Below are 22,163 nucleotides of genomic sequence, written 5' to 3'. Positions count from 1 at the left end.
AAGGAATGTTGTTTGGGGTACATAGTATTGTGTCTTGGAAAGAATGCCTAGTGATTTGGAAATTTTCTTGGATATATGCTGGATGTGGGAATGAAATATAAGATTACAGTGAAGGAGAAAACCTAGAAATTTACCCTTAGTGTGTCTTGTAATGGGGGAGCCATTTATCGATATATGTATTAAGTTGGATATTTAAGGCTGTGTTTCCAAACAGCATGAAGTCTGTTTTGTCTATGTTGAGAGTGAGTTTGTTGCTCATCATCTAAGTAGTATATATTTTAGGAGCTCATTGTTTACAGTGTCTCTAAATATAACTGGGTTTGAGTGGGAGAAGACATAAGTAGTGTTATCTGCGAATAGAACTGGTTTAAGGAGTTAAGATGCATTGGGAGATCATTGATGTAAATGAGAAAGAGGAGTGGGCCTAGGACACTACCCTGGGGCACTCCAACAGCTACAGGCTGGATAGTGGAATTGACACCATTTGCGTATACATACTGGTGTCTATCGTTAAGATAGAATTTTAGGTAATCAAGGGAATGCCCTCTGATGCTGTAATGATTTAATTTTAGGTACAGGAGATTGTGGTCCACTGTATCAAATGCTTTCCATAGGTCAGTGAAGAGCCCCAGTAAATATTAATTTTTATCAAGGGCTGTATATATATTAGTTCAAGCATTTGCATAATAGCATCATTTGAACTTTATTTTGGTCTAAACCCAAACTGGCAAGGGTTAAGTATGTTGTGGGATATAAGGTATGAGTAATGTCGTTTGTGTATTATTTTTTTGAATAATTTAAAAAGTAAGGGCAAATTTGATTTAGGTCTGTAGTTGTTCAGATCAGTTGGATCACCTTTTGAGTTGAGAAAGGGATAAGCAAAACAAAGAAAAAAAAGAAAAACTAATTATCTGGTATTGTTGAAAATTCCACACATCATCCCTGCAGCAGTGGCTGGATAATTGTTACTGTACAATATTTTACAACAGTTCCTTATGGGAGTAATTGTTAAAGGTGGAATATCTTAATTTTTGTGACAGATAGACTTAATGTTTTTTTAATTGCAGACTAAAATGCTGTCATAAGTTTCATTCTCCTACGTGCAGGTTATTTGTGTATAATGTTTTATATCGAGCTTGCAGTGTTGCATATATGTAATCATACAGCTTTGCAAATTAGATAGTAGCTTGGTAGATAGTAGTCACCCAGAGAAATACTCTAATATTATCCTCTTATGTGAGGGATAGGTGGAAGCCTGTAAACTATTTATCTAAAGGGATTGATGTTCTTTTTCTTTATCTTATGTGCTAACTTAATATGGCAAGAAAATCTCGTTAATTTGTATTGACAAATACACTTTTGTTTGCCTTCCTGTGTGTAAGCTAATACTGTACATACTTTATTTCTTAATTCTGTAATGTTCCTGTTCTAATTACCTTAGGGAAAACTGGTGAACAGGGACAGGGACAATACAGGCTATAAGAATGTTCAGCATAATAAATTATTATTAGGTTCACATTAACCCTTAAACTGTCCAAACATAGATCTACGTTTTCACTGCCAGCACTCCGAATATTTTGAAAAAAATAATAATTTTCTCTTTAAATCAAAGAGGGCAAGTTTCTGTGTGTAATAATACCAAAAAAAAAAAAAAAATAGGATCAGTACTTACCGAGATATAAGACCGTGAAGTTGGTGCTGGATGCTCACCTTATGGCAAAATGGAGTCCTGCCACTTGCAGAAGTATTGCTGATATACCTTTTTTCTCATTTTTTTTAATTTATATAATTTTTTTGTTCTGATAATTACAAATTGTAGTATTTCTTGTGATTTCATAGCCAATGTTTGTTCTGACACTAATATTAGGTACTCAAAAAGTATTCAAATAATCACAAACACACTTGACAGGTGAACATTTTCACCTGCCTTGGTCACCTACTATTGTCTAGAAATATATACATAGTATTTATAGGTCCCAGCAATATTTTAGACATGCTGGAGTATATATGAAACTCCTTGAAGCAGCACTGTCAGCAATGGAGTGTCACTCCATTGCTGACAGTGCAGCAGTGAGTGACACTGGATAATAGTGCACTGCCTGTCTCTCTATTTGTCTATCTGTCTGTTTGTGTTTCTGGCTCTGTCTCTTTATCTCTGCCTTTGCTTATCTGTCTTTCTCTCTGCCTGTGTCTGTCTTCCTGTCTCTCTGTCTGCTTGTCTCTCTTTCTGTCTCAGAGAGCCACTCATGAACTAACAGGTATTACACATGATGCAAAGTCACATCTGATTCCTGAACAAGTGAAATGCGTATTACAGTGGGCCCTCAGTTATCGGCCATAATCCATTCCAGAAGGTCAGCCTAAAACCGAAATAATATTTTCCATAAGAATTAATGTAAATACAATTAATCTGTTCCAGACACCCAAAAATATTAACAAAAAAAATTATTTTTTTTTTAAAGATTAATTATAGTTTTACAAACACAAAACAATGAGAACTAAATAAAATAAATAAATGAACATTTAAATCACTATTACATACCTTTATTGAAGACTTTTGTTGGCTTATGGAAGACAGGGAGGAGGAGAGAGGGAGGACTGATTATTGCTAGGAAGGGGAATCCAACTCTATAAGGACTTCAGGTAGCAAAGCCCTCTCTGGGGTTACTTCCCTCCCTGGCTGCTACACTCCCTGCATGCCTGCTACACTCCATGCCTTCCTTCCACACTCCGTTTCCCTGCTACACTCCCTGCCTCCCTGCTACACTCACTCTGTCCCTGCTACACTCCCTCCCTCCATGCTACATTCCCTGCATGCCTTCTGCACTCCCTGCCTCCCTGCTACACTCCCTGCCTGCCTGCTACATTCCCTGTCTCCCTTCCACACTCCCTGTTTCCCTGCTACACTCCCTACCTCCCTGCTAAACTCCCTCCATGCTACACTCTCTGCCTGCCTGCTACACTCCTTGCCTGCCTGCTACACTCCCTGCCTGCCTGCTACACTCCCTGCCTCCCTTCCACAGCATGTGTAAGGAACCTAGGATAACCCAAAAAAGTCAGACAGAGTGACTTACTTCCATTGGGATCCTGCCTCCCTGCTACACTCCCTGCCTGCCTGCTACACTCTCTGCCTCCCTCCTAAACTCCCTTTGCAACATTAGCTTCCCTGATTTCTACTTTCTTTGCCAGGATGGAAGTGATTGTTGATATGGATTTCCCATACATCCTGGCAAGTTCTAGCACTCGAGCACCACTCTCATACTTTTCAACAACTTCTTTCTTAAATTCCATCGTGTTTCTCACTTTCTTTACCAAAGGAACTTTACTAGGAACTTTCTTGGGCCCATGGTTGCTTATTTCGCAGTTGCACTCAATCATTAACCACAAAAAACAGTGGGTTATAGCGAAATGTTTGGATGAATGAGAAGAAGTTTCCTCACTCGCTCAGAGACATAGCCAGACTGACTCACGAACGCGCGAGAGGCTGGCGGGTGGATGTGTCCAATACGGCCGATAAGCAAAATAACAGCCAATAACCTGAATAAAATTTCAGACAAAAAACTGGGCGATAACCGAGTTGGCTGATATCCGGAACGGCCGATAAGCAAGGGTCCACTGTACTTGCCAGTCATGCTTATTGTGCCTTATATCTACAAGCACAGTGTAGCACTTTGTCTGGATTTTTTGGGTTATCCTAGGTAATTTACATTATGTATAATAACTATTGTACCTGTGAGGTAGAGACAGTGACAGGCAGATAGACAGAGACTGAGATGCAGAGACAGGCAGAGATAGACACAGACAGACAAATGGAGATAGAGACAGCCAAAGTCAATCAGCCATCCAGCCACCCAGTCAGCCAGCCAGCCACCTGGCCAGCCAGCCACCCGGCCAGCCAGCCACTCGGCCTGCCAAACATATATTACACATGTTCCAGAATCGTTTCTCTTTTCTTAGGGCATAAGTTATAGGACATTATGGCAGGATGACACTACCAGTGGTATCAGAAATTAAATAATGTTGCACAATTGTTGCACATGGGTTATTATCGAGGTTTTTGATATTTCCTCAACCACCTGTGGCCACATCCATCTCAAAGCCACTAAACTCTGAGTCAACATCACTTTCCTCTTAAAAGGGGAGTGTTAATACAATATGGCATCAGTGAATCCCTAGTGTTTGCCACGCTATTTGCTCTAGCTGGAGCTCAGTTGAACTGGTGCTCCCACAAGGTACTAAGTAGTCCCAGATTTTTTTAATACTGCACATACTGAGTATTAAAACCCATTCTATACTGACAAGGCATCTCAGGCCAATCGTGCCAAATTTGAAGACAGGAAAAATAAAATATAGATCTACGTTTGAAGCGCTATGGTACAAACGTAGATCTACGTTTGGACAGTTTAACCCTTTCAGGGTTTCTGACGTACTAGTATGGCTTACGCACCAAGGTTATTGACATACTAGAACGCCTAAATTCTAGCGCCTTCAAATCTAGTGAGAGAAAGCTGGGAGGCCTACATATGAAAGAATGGATCTATGTAGTCAGTGTGCACAGTATAAAAAAATCCTGCAGCACACAGTGCACAATGAGAAAAAAAACTCCGACCATGTTTTTGATTTAAAACAGCGACTTTGCACTGTATTTTCGTATGGTATTTATGGTTGTATACTAGTTTTCCTGGTCTTATTTTATAGAATGGAAGACATATTACAGAAATTGAGACAATCTTGATTGACTTCATATTGAAAAGTACCTTGAAATTGAGCTCAAAGTAGCAGAAATGTTTGATTTTTGCCAAATTTCAAAAGTAAACAAATCATGCCAGTCGTTCAATTCACATCAACTGGTGAGTTTAATATTGTTTCACAAGTGCACTGACATTATTTATACCATTTCTACACCATTTCTACACTAATGCAGTAGTCTACCTAACAGTAAATCTTCTATTTTTTGTGAGAATAAAAATTCAAAGTGGAAAGCAAAAGAGATGTAAGATGGGCCTGGGGACGTGATTGATGAACAGAGAAAAATGTTATTTAAGTGCCAAGAATGTCTGTATTGCTTACCCTCTTCAAGGGGGGCTCCTTGGCGTGGTGAAGAGGCTCTTGGTCTGAGGAATTAGCCCTGTCGGTCTTCTTCCTCAGACCGAACCTAATTACCCCCCATTCTCCCCTCCCCTATCCCATCCTCCCCATCCTCCCCTTTTTCCATTCCTCCTCCTCCTCCTCACCCCTCCCTTTTGCCCTTCCTCTTTTTGGCCTTCGTGATTTCTCCCACAGGCGCGCTAGTTCCTAGGTAGGGGAAAGGACACCGGGGTCCATCCCATTCCGTTGAGGTTCTTGGCGGTGGCGTAGTTTGCCGTGGAATCTGGATTGCCTGGGGATGTCCCGATCCCTCTCCGGTATCCCGGAGTAGCTTTGGGTGTCTTTTGGGCGACGGGTGTATCTCTGGAAGCCACCTTTCGGATTCCGGGGGTGGTGGCTGAAGGAGGTATGCTTTGTGGCGGATATCCGGCCGCCCTCTCTTTTGTCCACCGAGGTAGCTCGGCAGATGTGAGGTTGCTATCCCGGATTGCTGGTTTACTGGCATGAAGGGTAGGGTATGGCACGGGTTCCATGCTGCATCTGCGCTACTAGCGGTGTCGAGTCCTCTTGGGCGCGGAGGGAGATTTCCGGCCCTTTCATTCCTCCTGGGAACTATTCCTCCCCGCTCCCCCCTTTTTTTATTCTTTTTTTTATTTTTATTTTCTTTTCTTCTTTCTTTTTTTTTTCTTAAAAACAAAAAGCAAAGGAGTAACCTAACCATGGCAGCCCTAGTCCATGAAACCACTACCCCCGGGCCCCTTCTTGATACCGCACCCCATTCTGACCCTGCCTTGTGTTTAGACCACTCTTCGGACACTCCTGATGCCCCTGTACCTCTTGCTGGTGCTGTTTCCTCACCCGCTTCAGGTACCGGGGCTTTGACTGACTCCTTCGATTTGTCTGAACTCCGCTCTCCTTTGACTATGCTTCCGGCTTCTCCCTCTACGGTACGGCAATTTTCGAATCGCCCACCCATTTCATGCCGGACCAACTCCGGTCCTACTCCTAAACGCCAACGTCAATCTCCTGATGATGCTCCGTCGTTACCTTCCCATTCTACTCGGAAACGACCGACACGTCAAGCACTCCCTCTCCACGCTCAGTTTTGGACCACACAATGGACTAAATTCTTTACTTTAAGACCAACTTTTTCTTCTGCCTACCTTTCTGACCATAGTATTGCCAAAGCGCTCCTGCGTCATGTTGGCAGAGATATTTCATTTCACGCTCTCAAGAGCGGTACGCGCATCGTCACTATCCAGAATGCTACCCAAGCTCATGATCTTTCTCTCCTTTCGAATATCGATACTACTCCTATCACTATTGAAAAACGTCTTTCTCTCAATTCTTGTAGTGGTACTGTCATTCTGCCCCATACCATAGTCCAACAGAATTTCCAGTCATGTGGCAATGACATTTTTGAACAGCTGGAACTCCAGGATCTCCCAATCCTCAAAGTAGACACTTATGTCCTTCCTGCCCGGGGGCGGAGACGTTACCCTTGCAATGTGGCTCGTTTAACTTTTGACAGCCGAGAACTCCCGTCCTCTGTATATGTCGCGGGACATCAGTTACAAGTTCGAAAGGTGATACCTACACCGCAACAATGTAGAAATTGCTGGCGTTTTGGTCACCCAGCGAAATATTGCAGATCTATGGCCGAATGCCCAGTCTGTGGTGCCGACGACCATTCTAATACATCTTGCAGTCAACCTCCATCTTGCCTTAATTGTAATGAAGCTCACCCTTCGTACTCCCGCCGTTGCCAGGTCTACTTAAATGAACGTGAAATCCGTTGCCTCAAAGAGGCAGAAGGTCTCCCTTATGCTATGGCAGTTACTCATCTCCGCCTCCAAGGGAGACTACCCCGTGTTTCTTATTCTCGTGTTTCCAAACGTCCCCCCACTTCTGGGGTCCCATCTTCTGCAGCCTCCTCTGTTGTTACCCCTCCCATAGCCACTACGGCATCTAATCCTTTTGCTGTCCTTGGCTCTGACGTCCCAACTACAACTCAGTCTGTTCTCACATCTTCGCGTCCTTCCTCACAAGCCCCAGTATCGACAAGACCTCGTACGACACCTAATACCAATCGCCCCTCTACTCAGAAGTCCAAAAAACCCACATTGCTCAAATCTTCTTTGCCCCTTCCTTCCCTTCTTCCACCTCCACACTTTACCTTTCCAGTCTCTGTACCTAGTTCTTCCCCTCTCTGTGGCTCTATTACAAGTGTGGAGATTCACCCTCCTCCTCATACTATGCCTTCCACCCCCGTCCCCTCCCAAGTTTCTCCCTCTTCTGTCACCTCCCAGGTTTCTGCCTCTTCTGTCCCCCCCACACTTCATCTCCAGTCCCTTACACTTTTCCCTCCCCCTCTACTTTGGTACAGTCCATTACTGTCCCAATCTTTACTCACCCTCCTCCTCCTATCTCCAATATGGTCTCCCATACATCTTTGAATTCAGAAACACTTGAAGCCATTTCAGAATATATTGCAGAGACTAAACCTTCAGTGGACATTGATTCACTTCCTGTTCCTTCTCTTCCCTCTCCTCCATCTTCACAACCCCATTCTTTGCAACGCTCCGTTCCTTCGCTACTTGAACATCTTCCAATGCCACCACACGTTGACTTTTCTAACCCCTCTAGTCCGTAGGTGCCTTTACCTACAGATTCCTGATATTTTCTTCATCGCCAATCATGGCCTATTTACAGTGGAATATCCGCGGCCTCAGGGGTAATCGGGGTGAGCTTCAGATGTTGCTTTCCAGGTTTTCCCCTGTTGGTGCTTGCTTACAAGAACCAAAATTACACTCGGCTGTTTTCCACCCTATCTCAGGCTATAATTTATTGTATTCTTCGGATCCTTTCTCAGATGGGACCTTTAATGAAAGTGCCCTTCTTCTACGCAATGATATTCCGTACTGTCAACTATTTGTCCATACCTCGCTGCATTACACTGCAGCCCGTATCCACTTGAATAAGTGGTTTACAATATGTTCTTTATATCTCTCTCCTTCTCGAGCATTTTCTATCCCAGACTTTGCCTTTCTTGTTTCATCCTTACCACCACCACTTCTGTTACTTGGTGATTTTAATGCCCACCATTTCCTCTGGGGGGGGTCTCATTGTGACTCACGTGGCATTCAGTTGGAGGCTTTTCTTGCCTCTCACCCCCTCCATGTTTTAAATACGGGTACTCCCACCCATTTTGATCCTCGTACTCATACTCTCTCTTGCATCGATCTATCAGTCTGCTCTTCCTCCACTGCACTAGACTTCACCTGGTCTGTTCTACCAGACTTACATGACAGCGATCATTTTCCGATCATTCTTACTTCTCCTTCCTATTCACCACCTTTCCGTAGCCCTCGCTGGCAATTTGATCGGGCAAATTGGGATCTTTACTCACACCTCACTGCTTTTAGTGAGGTTCCTTCTTCATCCTCCATTGATGAGCTCCTACACATCTTCTCGACATCAGTTTATACCGCAGCTTCTCATTCTATACCCCAAACCTCAGGCAGGCATTCTCAGAAGTGCGTGCCTTGGTGGTCTCCTGCTTGTGCTCGTGCAGTACGTTTGAAACGTGCTGCATGGGGCAGGTACCGGTACAATAGAACCGCTGAGAGACTTGTTGATTTTAAGCAGAAGCGTGCGATCGCTCGCCGTGTCATCCGTGAAGCTAAACGCACTTGTTGGCGAGACTATGTTTCCACCATCACCTCTGCTTCTTCTATGAGTGCAGTCTGGAAAAAAGTGAGGAAATTGAGTGGTAAATACTCTCCTGACCCAGCTCCTGTTCTACGGGTCACTGGTGTTGATATAGCAAACCCTCTCGACGTTGCCATTGAACTTGGCACACATCTGGTCCGTATTTCCCGAGGGCTCCATCTATGCCCCTCGTTTCTTTCCTCAAAGTCTGCCAGAGAGTTAGTACCCTTGGACTTTTCTTCTCTCGGAGAAGAACAGTATAATGTGCCTTTACACTTCAAGAACTGGAGGCAACGCTCTCAGCTTGCCGATCATCGGCAGCTGGGCCTGATGACATTCATATTCGTATGTTACAACATTTACATCGGTCAGCCCTTGTAGTCCTCTTACACCTCTTCAATCTTATTTGGGCACAAGGAGTTCTTCCCCAGCTGTGGAAATCTGCCATTGTTCTCCCTTTCCGCAAACCGGGTACTACAGGACATGATGCCTCCCACTATCGCCCCATCGCTCTTACAAGTGCAGTTTGCAAAGTGATGGAACGCCTCGTAAATCGACGTTTAATGTGGTATTTAGAGACTCACAACAGTCTCTCCGCTAGTCAATATGGCTTTCGTAAGGGTCGTTCTACCATAGACCCCTTACTACGCTTGGATACGTATGTTCGTAATGCCTTTGCGAATAATCACTCGGTTATTGCCATATTTTTTGACCTTGAGAAGGCATATGACACAACTTGGAGGTATAATATTTTGGCCCAGGCCCATTCCTTAGGCCTCCGAGGCAATCTACCATCCTTCCTTAAGAACTTTTTAACTGACAGACATTTCCGTGTTCGAGTCAATAATGTTCTTTCCCCGGACTTCGTCCAAGCTGAAGGTGTCCCTCAGGGATGTGTTCTAAGCACAACACTTTTTCTCCTTGCTATAAATGATTTGGCCTCTGTTCTTCCACCCAATATTTGGTCATCACTCTATGTTGATGACTTCGCTATTGCTTGTGCAGGCGCTGACTGTCACCTTATTGCAGTTTCTCTCCAGCATGCGGTCGACCGTGTTTCCACTTGGGCCACCACACATGGGTTTAAATTTTCAAGTACCAAAACTCACCAAATTACTTTCACTAGACGCTCTGTTATCTCCGATCATCCTTTGTATCTCTATGGCTCCCGTATCCCCGAACGTGATACAGTCAGGTTTCTAGGCCTTCTCTTTGACCGTCGGTTAACCTGGAAACCTCACATTACCTCTCTGAAGGCAACTTGTCACAGCCGGCTAAACCTTCTTAAAACCCTTGCTCATCTTTCCTGGGGAGCTGATCGTCGAACTCTGCTTCGCCTACATTCAGCCCTCGTTTTATCGAAACTCGATTATGGTGACCAGATTTATTCCGCGGCCTCTCCTGCTACTCTCTCTAGCCTTAACTCTATCCATCACCAAGGCTTACGTTTGTGTCTTGGTGCTTTTCGCTCTTCCCCTGTTGAGAGCCTCTATACAGAAGCAAATGTTCCATCCTTGTCTGATCGCCGTGATGCCCATTGCCTTCGTTACTATGTACGCTCTCACGATCTACACAATCCTTCCATTTATAGAATGGTCACCGATATTAGTAGACATTCTTTATTCATTCGCCGCCCCTGTTTGCTCCGTCCCTTTTCTCTTCGCCTACATTCACTCTTGTCTTCCCTTCAGTTACCACCTTTATATGTTCATGTAGCATCTCACTTTTCCCTACCCCCCTGGGAAGTTCCAGCTGTTCGGGTCTGTTCTTTCTCACTCCCTTGCTCGAAAGCTCAACTGCCTACGGTGGCTTCCCGCTCTCTTTTTCTTGATCACTTCCACTCCCATTCTCATGCCACCGCTGTGTACACAGATGGCTCTAAGTCTTCAGACGGCGTCGGATTCGCAGCAGTGTTTCCGGACAGCGTCGTACGAGGGCATTTACTATCTTCAGCTAGCATTTTTACTGCTGAACTGTATGCCATTCTTGCAGCACTTATTCGTATCGCATCTATGCCTGTGTCATCATTTGTAGTAGTCTCAGACTCCCTTAGTGCTCTACAGGCTATACGAAAATTTGATACATCTCATCCCCTAGTTCTCCGTATCCAACTTTGGCTACGCCGTATCTCTACCAAACATAAAGATATTGTTTTTTGTTGGGTCCCTGGTCATGTCGACGTACAGGGCAATGAACAGGCAGACACTGCTGCGCGGTCAGCAGTATATGACCTACCAATTTCCTATCGAGGTGTTCCATTTCTGGACTATTTTGCTGCAATAGCTACCCACCTTCGCACCCGTTGGCAACAACGTTGGTCAACTCTGCTCGGTAACAAACTTCATTCTATTAAACCGAGCATAGGTTACTGGCCGTCTTCTTGTCATCAGTGCCGAGGTTGGGAGACCACTCTCTCCCGCCTTCGCATTGGCCACACTCGTCTTACTCATGGGTATCTCATGGAGAGGCACCCTGTTCCTCTCTGTGAGCAGTGTCAAGTTCTAGTATCGATTAGCCACATTCTGTTAGACTGCCCTCTCTATCAACGAGCACGCAGAATTTACCTCCAACGTCGTCTTCGTTCTACTACTCTCTCTTTACCTTCCCTTCTTGCTGATGGACCCTCCTTTAATCCTGACTCTCTCATTGACTTCTTGACAACGACTGATTTACTCCACAAACTCTGATGATACTTTTCGCACTCCCCTCAGCCCTTTCTAGTTCAGTCTCTTGCTGCCCTTTACCCTTTCACCATCCACTACCCCGCTGTTCTCCGTAACCTATTACTCATCCATCTCCCTTTTGCCACCTGATGCCCTCGCTTCCTTCCTGCCCTGCAGCGCTGTATAGTCCTTGTGGCTTAGCGCTTCTTTTTGATTATAATAATAATATAATGTATTGCTTATTCTGGGCCCTATTTGGAAATTGGCATCTCCTGAAATTTGTGTGAAATTGGCAAAATTGCCAATTTCTGACCACATTATTGGATACTTGAAATCGGTAAATGGGTGGTTTCTTGTACTCATTCGATAGAAAAAATGGAGTTCTAGCGAAATAGATATGATTTTTGTCGACTAGTACACTGGAATTGGTCAAAAATAGGGCTCAAAGTGGGCGAAATCGCTGATGCATAGACATCATCGAGACCACTAAGTTCGCGAGAGCATAATTCCGTAAGTTTTCCATCAAATTTCAGACTTTTGGTGTCATTATGATCAGGAAAAGATTCTCTATCTTTTCAAAAGAAAATTTTTTTGTTTTTTTCAAAAAAAAATTCGACCCTGAGAAGGAGTTTGGGAGAGGGCCGCTCGACCCTGAAAGGGTTAAGGGTTAAGGGAAGGAGACTCTTTTTTTAACAGTAACTTTGCAGCAGCTGGTAGATAGAAAGAGAGACTGGAGGTTTCAAGTAGAGAGTTGCAGATTTAGGTTCTTTTATACACATTCAATCAAATTATCAACTGTGTCACTAGTATGCTCTCCATTCTATCTATTTATCACAAGAAGCCACCCATTCCACTATTATAACTACCCTGTGAACTGCCAAGAATTTGGGCACTTTACAGGGTAATTTTACCAGGTTTAAACAAAATTTGGTAATTTGGCCAATTTTAACCCTTTCAGGGTCTGTACCATCGTTCTATGGCTTTGAGTTGAGGGTCCAAACCGTAGATCTATGCCATGAGCTCAGCTCACTCTGATAAGCTGTGAGCAGTAAATTTGGGCCTAGATATGAAAGAATACATCTATGTGGTATGTGTGCACCACATAAAACAAATCCTGCAGCAGACAGTGCATAATGAGAGAAAAAAAACTGAGACTGTAATTTTCGATTAAAACAGCGAACTTGCAGTGTTTTTTCGTATGTTTTTTATAGTTCTATTTGCGATTTCTTGGTCTCATTTGATAGAATGGAAGATATATTATAGAAATAGAGATGATTTAGATTGGTTTTCATACTGTAAATGGCTTGAAACTGGGCTCAAAGTAGCGGTTATGTTAAATTTTTGCCGATGCCGATGCTCAAGAGTAAACACATGACCTCACACTTCTAATACATGCCAGCTGGTGGGTCTCATATGCGTTCATAAATGTGGTGATATTATTTATACAATTATTACAATATTGCATAACAGTAAATCTTCTATTTTTTGGTTTGAATAAAAATTAATTTTGTGAATAAAAAATAAAAATGGAATTCATTTGTAAATCTTGAAAACATAACTAATGAAAAGAGGAAATGTTAGTTTAGTGCCATGAATGTCTACATTGTTTATTCTGGACCCTATTTTGAAATTGGAATATTTTGAATTTTGCATTAAATTGGCCAAATTACCAATTTCCGGTCACTTTATTTTGTAGTTGAAACAGTTGACTTGATGATTTCTTGTGCTCAATCGATAGAATAGATGTAATACTAGTGAAATAGCTAAGAATTTAGTCGACTGTAATAATGTAATTGGTCTAAAATGGAGGTCAAAGCTGGCAAAATCGCCAATGCATAAATATCGCTGACACATTAAAATTCACGAGAGCATAATTTCGTCAGTTTTCCATCAAATTTCATACTTTTTGTTTTATTACCTTCAGAAAAAGATTCTCTACCATTTCATAAGAAAAATATTTTTTTTTTTTAAATTCTTATAACCAGGTGCACACTTTGTAATTTGGCCTCTGGATCCTGAAAGGGTTAAACAAAATTTAAAAAAAAAATACCAATTTAAGAACAGAATGCAAAAGAAGTAATGTAGACATTCCTGGCACTAAAACAACATGTGCACTGTTCATTAATAATGTTCCCTGGTCTTTCTTATATTATACTTGCCTTCCATGTTGAATTCATAATCTTGCTAAAATAGATTTATTCTATTTCTCAGATAATAAAATACTATAACCAGGAATGATTGATTGGGGTTTATGGTGTCCCAGTAATTGAATCACACCTTCTAAAAGCCCATAAAACACTCAGAGGGGAATGTTGGGTGCCCTTACTCATCAAGAAAATTGGCAAAAATTAAATGTTTCTGCTATACTGAGCTCAGTTTCAAGTTACTTCCTGTCCTGAAACCAACCAAAACAATCTCTATTTGAGTAGTATGTCTTCTGTTCTACCAAATGATATCAAATAACAACCAATAAAACCATAAAAGCCACCCAAAAAACAAACAAACTCAGTCACTATTTTAAATTATCCACATGGTTGGAGTTTGGAATTTTGCTCTTCCTGTCATTCACTGCATGGGGCAGGATTTTTTATACTGTGCTCAGTCACCACACAGACCCATTCTCTTATATCTAGGCCAAAATTTCCCACTCACAGCTTATCTAGGTGAGCTGAGCTCAGGACACAGAACTACAGGAGGGTCCCCTGGCCTCAATGGTGTAGTTCTGTGTGACAGCCACTGAAAGGGTTAAAATTCCATAAAACAGACCAGGGGCATAGGGGGCCTTACCTGTTCTCAGTAAAATTGTCAAAAATCAAATACAGTGGACCCCCGCATACCGGACGCCTTGCATAACGGACAATCCGCATACCGGATGCTTTGATCGCTAAAATTTTGCCTCGCATACCGCCCAAAAACCCGCTCAGCGCCCTTCGTCCGAGACGCGTCCAATGTGCGGCCTGAGCCAGCCTCATATGTTCCGCCGGTGGCATTGTTTACCAGCCAGCCTCCGCGGTAACATTCAAGCATACAATCGGAATATTTTGTATTACAGTGGACCCCCGGTTAACGATTTTAATCCGTGCAAGAGGGGTAATTGTTATGCGAAATAATCGTTATGTGAATGAATTTTCCCCATAAGAAATAATGGAAATAAAATTAATCCGTGCAAGACACCCAAAAGTATGAAAAAAAATTTTTTTTACCACATGAAATATTAATTTTAATACACACAAACTGAAAAAGGCATGCACACTTACATGACACTTACTTTTATTGAAGATCTGGTGATGATTGATGGGATGGGAGGAGGGGAGAGCATTATCTTCTTACTGTTTTAGAAGGGGAATCCCCTTCCATTAGGACTTGAGGTAGCAAGTCCTTTTCTGGAGGTTACTTCCCTTCTTCTTTTAATGCCACTAGGGCCAGCTTCAGAGTCACTGGACTTCTTTCGCACAAGATATCTGTCCATAGTGGCCTGTACCTCTCGTTCCTTTATCACTTCCCTAAAGTGTTTTCACAACATTGTCAGTGTACAGGTTGCCAACACGGCTTGCAATAGCTGTGTGAGGGTGATTTTCATCCATGAAGGTTTGCACTTCAAGCCACTTTGCACAGATTTCCTTTATCTTTGTAGTAGGCAACTTCTTCAATTTCTCTCTCCCCTCCTCTGAACCAGTTTCCTCAGGTCTGGCCTCTTGCTGTTGAAGTTGATCTATCAGCTCATCAGTGGTTAGTTCTTCATTGTCCTCCTCCTCCCAACTCTTCCACATCCTCCCCACTAACCTCCAACCCCAAGGACTTTCCCAATGCCACAATGGATTCCTCAACTGGCATAATCCTCTCAGGGTTAGCCTCAAACCCTTCAAAATCCCTTTTGTCTACACATTCTGGCCACAGTTTCTTCCAAGCAGAGTTCAAGGTCCTCTTAGTCACTTCCTCCCAAGCCTTACCTATAAGGTTTACACAATTGAGGATATTAAAGTGATCTCTCCAAAACTCTCTTAGAGTCAGTTGAGTTTCTGAGGTCATTACAAAGCACCTTTCAAACAGCTTTTGTGTACAGTTTCTTGAAGTTGGAAATAACCTGCTGGTCCATGGGCTGCAGGAGAGGAGTGGTATTAGGAGGCAAAAACTTCACCTTAATGAAGCTCATGTCCCCATAAAGTCGCTCTGCCACGTCTGTAGGATGACCAGGGGCATTGTCTAACACCAGGAGGCACTTAAGTTCTAATTTCTTTTCAATTAGGTAATCTTTCACATTGGGGGCAAATGCATGGTGTAACCAGTTATAGAAAAATTCCCTAGTGACCCATGCCTTACTGTTTGCCCTCCACAGCACACACAAATTATCCTTGAGGACATTCTTTTGCCTGAACGCTCTGGGAGTTTCAGAGTGATACACTAATAAAGGCTTCACTTTGCAATCACCAGTAGCATTGGCACACATGAGAAGAGTAAGCCTGTCTTTCATAGGCTTATGTCCTGGGAGTGCCTTTTCCTCCTGAGTAATGTAGGTCCTGCTTGGCATTTTCTTCCAGAAAAGGCCTGTTTCATCACAATTAAACACTTGTTCAGGTTTCAGTCCTTCACTGTCTATGTACTCCTTGAATTCCTGCACATATTTTTTCAGCCGCTTTGTGGTCCGAACTGGCAGCCTCACCATGCCTTATCACACTATGGATGCCACTACGCTTCTTAAATCTCTCAAACCAACCTTTGCTGGCCTTAAATTCACTCACATCATCACTAGTTGCAGGCATTTTTTTAATTAAATCCTCATGCAACTTCCTAGCCTTTTCACATATGATCGCTTGAGAGACGCTATCTCCTGCTAGCTGTTTTTTCGTTTATCCACACCAATAAGAGTCTCTCAACATCTTCCATCACTTGCGATCTTTGTTTCGAAAACACAGTTAAACCTTTGGCAAGAACAGCTTCCTTGATTGTCTTTTTGGTGCCCACAATAGTAGCGATGGTTGATTGGGGTTTCTTGTACAACTTGACTAGGTCGGCGATACGCACTCCACTTTCATACTTATCAATGATCTCTTCATTTCAATGGGAATTCTTACCCTTATTGGTGTACGGTTGGCACTAGAAGCTTTCTTGGGGCCCATGGTCACTTATTTTCCAGAAACAGCACCGAAAACACTGTAATAATATGAAATATTCCGAGTGTATGCTTGGATGTTACCGTGGAGGCTGGCTGGTAAACAATGGCACGGGCGGCACATGTGAGGCTGGCTGAGGGCGCACATTGGACGCGTCTCGGACGAAAATCGGTGAGCGGGTTTTTAATCGGTATGCGCGGCAAAAATTTTGCGATTAAAGTAAGCGGTATGCGAAATAATCGCTATGTGATGCCATCGTTATGCGGGGGTCCACTGTATTACAATGTTTTCGGTGCTGTTTCTGGAAAATAAGTGACCATGGGCCCCAAGAAAGCTTCTAGTTCCAACCCTACAGCAATAAGGGTTAGAATTCCAATAGAGATGAAGAAAGAGATCATTGATAAGTATGAAAGTGGAGTGCGTATCACCGACCCTGGTCAGGTTGTACAAGAAACCCAAATCAACCATCTCTACTATTGTGGGCAACAGAAAGGCAATCAAGGAAGCTGTTCTTGCCAAAGGTTTAACTGTGTTTTCGAAACAGAGATCGCAAGTGATGGAAGATGTTGAGAGACTCTTATTGGTGTGGATAAATGAAAAACAGCTAGCAGGAGATAGCGTTTCTCAAGCTATCATAAGCGAAAAGGCTAGGAAGTTGCATGAGGATTTAATTAAAAAAAGGCCTGCAACTAGTGATGATGTGAGTGAATTTAAGGCCAGCAAAGGTTGGTTTGAGAGATTTAAGAAGCGTAGTGGCATACATAGTGTGATACGGCATGGTGAGGCTGCCAGTTCGGACCACAAAGCGGCTGAAAAATATGTGCAGGAATTCAAGGAGTACATAGAAACTGAAGGACTGAAACCTGAACAAGTGTTTAATTGTGATGAAACAGGCCTGTTTTGGAAGAAAATGCCAAGCAGGACCTACATTACTCAGGAAGAAAAGGCACTCCCAGGACATAAGCCTATGAAAGACAGGCTTACTTTGTTGATACTAACACATGTTACTGCATGGACATCCTGCAGTTCAGTGGCGGCTCGTAGTGCCAGTAATACCTATACTATCATACCACATTCAAAAAAACTTCTATTTTTAATCATCACTTTTATCTCGCTTGGGAGGGAGTTCAACAACAACAAAAAAAATCGCTTATCAAATACATTGAAAACAACATACAACAGATTTTTCCTGTGCAAAATATACCTTTTTTTTGTCAGTTGCAAATTATTTTAGACAAATCATAAAGGAACGAGAGGTACAGGCCACAATGGACAGATATGTTGTGCGAAAGAAGTCCAGTGACTCTGAAGCTGGTCCTAGTGGCATTAAAAGAAGAAGGGAAGTAACTCCAGAAAAGGACTCGACACCTCAAGTCTTAATGGAAGGGGATTCCCCTTCTAAACACTAACACTCTCTCTCCCCTCCTCCCATCCCATCAATCATCACCAGATCTTCAATAAAAGTAAGTGTCATGTAAGTATGCATGCCTTTTTCAGTTTGTGTGTATTAAAATTAACATTTCCTGTGGTAAAAAAATTTTTTTTCATACTTTTGGGTGTCTTGCACTGTTTAATTGGATTTCCATTATTTCTTATGGGGAAAATTCATTCGCATACCGAACATTTCGCATAACAGCCAGCCCTCTTGCACGGATTAAGGTCACTATGCGGGGGTCCACTGTACTAACACATGTTACTGCATGGACATCCTGCAGTTCAGTGGCGGCTCGTAGTGCCAGTAATACCTATACTATCATACCACATTAAACTTCTATTTTTAATCATTTTTATCTCGTTTCAACAACAACAAAAAAATCTCTTATAAATACATTGAAAACAACATACAACAGATTTTTCCTGTAATATATTTTTGTCAGTTGCAAATTATTTTAGTGTAAGGTTGGTGAAATCATACTTCTGGCAGTGAGCATCTGGGGGGACTGCAGCTCTGCAGCTCCTATGGATGAGCTACCACTGTTTGTGTTGGAAAATCAACAGTGTATGGTTTAAAACAGAAAAGTTGTATTTATTTTTTTAATTTATTGAGCTCATGAGGATAACAAAGAACTTGAAAAATGAAAAATATCTGCTTGCTAGCTGAACTGTTAGTGAGGTTATGTATCAATTTTTTTCTATCATTTCAGTGAAAATGTGCTGCTTTTGCATTGTGTTAATGGCTAAGACAAAAGAATTTCACAAGCAATTAAAAATAGAGTGAACATAAGGTTATGGCTGGCTTAACAAGTTCCAACTATGACACTGTATTTCTCAATGTGAAATACCCAAAGGATGTTGATTGCACATACTCTGGCTGCTCAGAAATATCAGAATGATTTTATTGGTTTGTTCTCAGAACCTGAGTTAGCACCACATGAGATGTGTTATGTGCTTGTCAGAGAATTGTATCGTTAGTTGTGAAGGTGAGACATCTGTACCTGTGGTGAAAGAACATAAAAAAATCTAACAACGTGCACTTGTATTAACATGTGTTAGTGTTACTGCAACACGTAAGTGTAAATTACTTAGTAAAGTTTTGCAAAAAAAAAAAAAAAGTTTTCATCCTCAGGGTTATCCATTGCTCCAGTACCTAGTTCATTACTCGATTAGACAACATGTTATTAACCCTTAAACGGTCCAAACGTATATATACATTCACTCGCGTAGCGCCCCAAATTTTTTGAGGAAAAAAGAAATCTCGTCTTTTAAAAGGAAAAAAGAGCATATGGTACCCAGGCATCCCCAATTATTTTAATATGGAACACAGTGAGTGCACACACCCATTCTCTCATGTCTAGGTGACTCAGGCTTATTGTGGCAATGTTGAATGAATGACAAAGAAAACGTATATATACGTTTGGGGTGCTACGCGCGTGAACGTATATATACGTTTGGACCGTTTAACGGTTAATGACTAACTTGTGACCTATTTTGTGCCAAAGACCATGGTCCAGTGCAAAACATTTAGACTACCTGAAGGCTATATAATTGTGTTCTTGTTTGACAACTGCACTACATGTCCTCCTGCTGAAAAATTAGTTTAAAAATAACACTTATTACTATGTATTAAATATCATATGGAGATAGATTCTGGACACAGGCATCACCCTACAGTCATTAACCCTTTCAGTGTCGAGAGGCCCTTTCCTAAACTTGTTCTCAGGGTCGAAAATTTTTCGGAAAACAAAAATTATTTTTTCATATGAAAAGATAGAGAATCTTTTCCTGATCACGATGACACCAAAAGTATGAAATTTTATGGAAAACTTACGGAATTATGCTCTCGCAAAGTTAGCGGTCTCGACGATGTTTACGCATCAGCGATTTCGCCCACTTTGAGCCCTATTTTCAGCCAATTCCAGTGTACTAGTCAACAAAAATCATAACTATTTCGCTAGAACTCCATTTTTTCTAACAAATGAGTACAAGAAACCACCAATTTACTGACTTCAACTATCCAATAAAGTGGTCAGAAATTAGCAATTTTGCCAATTTCACACAAATTTCAAAAGATGCCAATTTCCAAATATGATCCAGAATAAACAAGACAGACATTCCTGGTACTAAAATAACATTTCCTCTGTTCATTAGTCATGTCCCCAGGTCCCTCTTACATTTCTTTTGCTTTCCACTTTGAATTTGTATTCTCACAAAAAATAGAAGATTTACTGTTAGGCAGACTACTGCATTAGTGTATAAATAATGTCAGAGCACCTGTGAAAGAATATTAGACTCACCAGTTGACGTGTATTGGATGCGGGGCATGATTTGTTTACTTTTGAACTTTGGCAAAAATCAAACATCAAAAATAAAAAATCAAGGTACTTTTCATTGTGAAACTAATCAAAATCATCTCAATTTCTGTAATGTGTCTACAGTTCTATAAAATGAGACCAGGAAAACTAGAATACAACCATAAATACCATACGAAAATACAGTATAAAGTCGCTGCTTTAAACCAAAAACACGGTCAAAGTTTTTTTTTCTCATTACGCACTGTGTGCTGCAGGATTTTTTTATACTGCGCACACTGACCACATAGACCCATTCTTTCATATGTAGGCCTACCAACTTTCTCTTGCTAGATTTGAAGACACTAGAATTTAGGCGTATTAGTACGTCAATAACCCTGGTGCATAAGCCATACTAGTACGTTGGAAACCCTGAAAGGGTTAAGGACCATGGATTTTGCCCATGCCACAGAGGTGGTGATAGAGCAATTTAAAATATCTCTAGCCCAAAAGTGTTTATATTCCACATTGTCAAAAGCTTTGAAGAAGTTTTAAGAAGCAAGATCAATAAAATATGGAATTAAAGCAGTTACACAACCCATAGTAACCTGGATTTAGAGCAGGTCACTCCTGCCTCTTGCAGTTGCCAGAGCATGGTTTTAGATACACTGGAAAGCAAAAAAAATACATATGCAACATACACACAGACTTTGCAGAGTCCTTTGACAAGTGTGATCATGGTGTAATAGCATACAAATGCATACAAAAGAAAAATGTACCTGAAAATGGAAGATGGATGTTTAATTTGTGTATTGTATTCAAAGATTAATAGTCAACAGTGTAAAATTAGAGGCCACTACAGTGAAAAGCTCTGTTCCTCAATCAATTTTATTTCCCAAAAAATGAAGGTTTTGAATTACACATCGAGTTAGACAAATCATTTTGTGCAGACTGAAACTAAGACTTTTAACTAAATACTAGTGCAGGTATGTAGATAAGGACTTAAATGGAATAATTATTATATTGTAAAGTTAAATAATGATAAAAATGGAAATAAGCTACTAGTAAAGAGCTACTGGACACAAATATTTAGGACAGTTGTGTATAAAATTTTCCATCAAGTTTTTTTTTAAATATTTTTGAAGCCATAGTCAGGTGAAGAACTTTTAGGTTTTTGTGATATGTTGTTCTATATTCTGGGGTCTTTAATGTGCATGAAGTGTCTAGGCACAGTACTTGCACAACTCTTTCTCTCATACACAAATAACCTGCACAGAGAAGAGAGAGAAGTTTATGATGACATTCTGTGCGTGTCATTTGTGTATTGTTCCAGTCATGGTATTGTGCCTTTTTGTTCCCTCTCTCTCATTCTCATACCCGAGATGGACATAAATCATAGCTCTGTATATCATAGTTTGCAGCCAGTGTTAGAATCTGTGTGAGTGGCATCCGAGCAGATATTAACCCTTAAACTGACCAAACGTAGATCTACGTTTTTTCAACATTTGAAAGTATGTGAAAAAAGTAAATCTTTTCTTTTTTTTTACATTTGAAAACGTGTAAAAGAACTTTGATCTACTTTTTTTTTTGTTATATTTGAAAATATGCCAAAAAACATAGATCTATGCATGTGAATGTAAATTTGTTTGGACAGTTTAAGGGTTAACCAGGTCATTCAGTGGGTCACAAAACAATTTTAAGAATCGTTTGAATTGTGATGTCCATATGCTTTTGGCATGGCAGCTGTTGAGTGAATGATGGTAAATGTGTTTCATTCTCTGAGTTGCTCTACTTTGATGGAGTGTGTTGTGAGTGTTGAATAGTGTAGTAGAGTTACACAGACTGACAGGATGTTTACCCTA

At 41.4% G+C, this 22,163-nt stretch overlaps 1 protein-coding gene across 6 annotated transcripts in view; it reads left to right on the top strand.

The window, feature by feature from the left end:
• rho-5 (rhomboid-5) overlaps positions 1 to 22,163 on the top strand; it is a 318,955-nt gene that overhangs the window by 101,707 nt on the left and 195,085 nt on the right. The gene's annotated exons all lie outside the window — the stretch shown is intronic.

The sequence above is a fragment of the Cherax quadricarinatus genome, chromosome 26 (assembly GCF_038502225.1).
Source record: "Cherax quadricarinatus isolate ZL_2023a chromosome 26, ASM3850222v1, whole genome shotgun sequence".
Classification (NCBI taxonomy): domain Eukaryota; kingdom Metazoa; phylum Arthropoda; class Malacostraca; order Decapoda; family Parastacidae; genus Cherax; species Cherax quadricarinatus.
The sequence above is the reverse complement of the archived record's forward strand: the minus strand, read 5'-3'. Positions and strand labels throughout refer to the sequence as shown.